The sequence below is a fragment of the Hordeum vulgare genome, chromosome 7H, assembly GCF_904849725.1.
Source record: "Hordeum vulgare subsp. vulgare chromosome 7H, MorexV3_pseudomolecules_assembly, whole genome shotgun sequence".
NCBI lineage: Eukaryota > Viridiplantae > Streptophyta > Magnoliopsida > Poales > Poaceae > Hordeum > Hordeum vulgare.
The window spans coordinates 132,392,688-132,396,825 of NC_058524.1; positions in this window are offsets into that span (position 1 = coordinate 132,392,688).

Here is a 4,138-nt window from a genome sequence, read left to right on the forward strand (position 1 = left end):
CTTACATTAAAATGAAACTAAGATCTAACTGAAACAAAAAGGTTGTGACCAATCAGAAAATTGTCCTGCATATTTTTGTAAGTCCATATACCCCACAAAAATAATTCCATACATGTGGACGCATCATTCTAAAAAAATCAGCATGTTCATTGTGTAACAGTATTGGCATGAAAGGCCTATTGATGTATGGTTATGTTCAGTACCTTTGCGCATGAAAGGCCTATTGATGTATGGTTATGTTCAGTACCTTTGTTCTTATATGTGATAATGCTATTGTCTGAAATATCATTACTGTACATGATTTCAGTGGCATACACGATGTTGTTAAGATTGCTCTTACAGCATTTTTTTTCGAAAGTCGAGTTTTGGTAACAGTTTCTTACAGATTGTTGTTTTGAGGTTTACAAACAGTAATTTGGATTGGAGGTAATATGGGTGTTACTTTGATCCATGCTTTAAAAAAGAACGATATAGTACTTAAATATGGGAGAGAAGAGAGGAGAGGGGAGCAAAGGTGAAGATTGAAAGAGTTTCTCTACTATTAAAGGGGGCACATATTAGAGGAGAAGGATAACAATTGTCTCGCATTGGCCCTCGATAGCATGTCTTTATTATAAGCACACATGAAGTTGAAGCTCTTGTACACACTAACATAACAAGAAAAAATACATTCTTTGCATTGCTCTAAATATACGAAAAATAACGAGTGATACCCTATATTTGATTTACAAAATCAACAATCATTTGGGATACTATGTCCTCAATTAGCATATAATTGATTAAAATATGCTTATGTTTTTATTATATTATATTTATTTTTTACTTTGGTTAGCATATATTCTCTGCAATCATTCCAATTGAACGGGTGAGAAAATAATTCCGTTTAATGCCTTTGTTTTCCTTGGTTGTTTTTACGGTCCATATTTGAGTATTTCTGATCTTACTTTTTGAAGATGGTAGAAATAGCAACACACGTCGATGTGAGTCCCTGCGAGTATTCTCTCTGGTCACAACTTTATTCCACACAAGTAAAATTTTGCATGCATGTACAGTTTGGATTATTCATGGTGTATAATGGAACATAATATGAATTATTTTAAGCTAATAGTTGTCTTACGTTCGTCGACTTGATTTAGAGAAGAAAATTACATTTCTCTTGGCAAACTGTCATTTTTTTGCAAACTCAGTACGGAATGATGCTGGAAAATATATTCATTCATAGGAATATACACATGCATGAGTTTTGAGATCTGTAAATATGAGGAGAATGAGTATTTACGTGATGTTGTATGTCTCGTGTACATATTTAGAACTAGAGAGAGGGAAAGAGAGACCTTCTAACTCATACTTGAGACTCGAAGTCATTAATGCTTAGAATTTTTGTACATTCCCACATATGATGGCATGTTGTTTTAATATATACAGATACCTGAGATCTTTCTGTGTGAAGCTGGAACTATTGATGTAAGCTTTGCTTTTTGTACCACTTCATTCCTTACTCTTTTTCTCAAACAATAAAACAATCATGGTGATGTGCCCATGAGTGATACATGGAGTATCATCGGTATAAAAAAATATGAGCTCATGAAATTGATGTGGCAAATTCATAGAGCTAAGCTAATATGGCAAATTCAAAGACCAAAATTCATAGGGTGATTAATATGTTTTGTTTCTGAGCTGTGTTTGTAGAGATTTGCATGTTATTGCGCATCATTATCTATGTTATGTTTACATTATTAAATTTATTTATTCCAGCCCCTTCAGCCCACCCAAGAATTCTTGATGTGAAGTGTGAGGAAAATTGTTTGCACATTAGTTCACATTGTGAAGTGTTGGTTACAACATGTTGTGATTGTTATATTTCCATGATTATCTATTTTTTGAAGTTTCTTGATTGTTTATATTAATGTGTGTGCTATATGTGTAACCACTTTTTGTAGGAAACAACAATACACGGAAGTCGGAGGCATAAATGAAGACCAACTAGAAAAAGAAATAGCTAATGATGAGGAAGATCACTCTCATGCTTTATCTTTTTATCTTTTGGGTGGGACTTAGGTGTGGAGAAACAAACATGGTTATCACTCTGGAAGGAAAAAGACATCAGAGTTTGTGAACAAGTTTTTAAAATTTCAAGGAAAGATATATTAGTTCAATGCATGATAGGAAAATTCAATCAATGTTTGTAAATAAATAAGCTAAGTATGCACTTAGATAAAAAGAGAAGGAAGAATAACTTTTATCTTGTTAGTCGGGTATGAGAAATAAGATATGTGTGAACAAAAAATAAAACCAGCAGAGAAGGATGAAACAAAACAATTAAACTCAAGCCATATTGTTATATATTCCCGTAACAACGTACGGGCATTCAACTAGTAGGAATAATAGGCGTCCCTCAATCCAGCCGCTAAAAAAAGAAGCTGCACATATCAATAAAAACATAGTTAATAACCGTAAAAAACATAATTAAGCATCCTAAATTATGCTGCGACAACTTGACTAATTAATTTCTTAATTCCCCAAAAATAGTAATAACTTTAGAGAAAGAGTACTTTGACGGTTGTAAAAATAGAACCCCAAGTAGATACGATCCAAAATCACAACTCAATAATACCTATTGTTAACGTAATCTAGATCCGATTGTTAACATATTATCTCTTCTTCTCTCCCCATGCTAGGCCGTTGCCATCCTCTAAGAATCTCGAGTCGAAAAGATCAGGTGCAAGTTCCATCAAGGAGGCAGTGCGTGTTCATGTCAACAATGTGAGAGCCCTATACCTAGGCATCTCACTGGATAAACTGCATGCTAGCTTCACCAGGAGCGCATCGAGAAGGAAAATAATCCTTGATGCCATTGCAGATGGAAGAGGACGGCCAGGTCTTAAGGTAATCAAGGCAAAAGGTTCATCTCGGCTAGAAACCCAGCACCGAGGTCATGACCTAGAACTTGCCATTGAGGTCAATCGGGACGTGCTGAACACCAGCTATCCTCTTAGCGCAACAGGGGTCAGCATAAATACCATGCACCTGTCTCCCAGTTCTTTCCAGCCCCTTCTAAATCCTCGAAGTTGCACTCTGTGTGTTTGAAGAATTTTTAATTGGTGGCTGGTTCATCTAGAAGCAATGCAGAGAATGCACCTGAGCATCCCATTGTTGTTGGCATCTCCCGTACGTGTTGATTCTATCTTAGAAAAAGCAAGACTGAAAAGAACATGAAGAAATCTACTTATTGAGCGATGTACGTGGTGAGGAGAGGGTAGGACATCAGGATGCGGGGGGCGACTGCCGAGGCGACAGCTGCAGCGGCGGGTGAGGATTCTGGCGTGAAGGGCGGGGTGTCTAACGTCGGCCACGCGTGCGGCGGATCTTCCCGAGGTTAGATCGGCGCGATTCTTCCCGACGACGGAGAGCCTTATGCGGAGATCGGGAAATTGTCGTGTGAGCCACAGGTGAGTCTTTCTGGAGTTCCTTCTCTCACCGATGGCTGTTCTGCAGGTGTACATCGTCGTTGGGAGGTTCGATTCTCGCTCTCTAACGATGAAGCCAGGGTAGATCAACTCGGTCGCTAGTCATTCATCAATCGTCGGGGTGGGCGACTATTAGGGATGCGGAGGGAGATATTCTAGCAGGTTGCTATCTTCTAGCCGATGAACTGAGGATCGGGCTAGAGATAGAGATGGATGGATTTCAAGTATTTTTGTTAAAACCTACTGTCACGGGGAGCTCTTGTGGTGAGAAGGTACATGATGCATTGGTTCCTTCTCGCTTTGGTGGGAGATTCTGGGTACTTGCAGATCAGGAGGATGACTCGGACGACGAGGTTGAGGCACCTTCGGCTACGCGATCTCCGGTTCCATCCCCGGTATCTCAAGCTTCGCCATTGGGGGTGTCGGTGGAGTGCAAGATGCAGCGAGATATCCCATTACCAAGGAAGAAGAAGGAGGCTCCCCGGCCGAAACCTTGGATCGGGCCTCTTCCTAAGGTCAGTAGGCATCCCATTTCTTTGTCTGACTTCTTCAAACCTGGCTGCTGGCCTGAGGAAAATTTGAACAAGCGCCAGTTCAAACCACAGCCTTCGGTTCGTAGTCCGTCGGGAACGGCGTTGATGGCGCAGTCCAGGCGCGTTCTTAGGGACAGT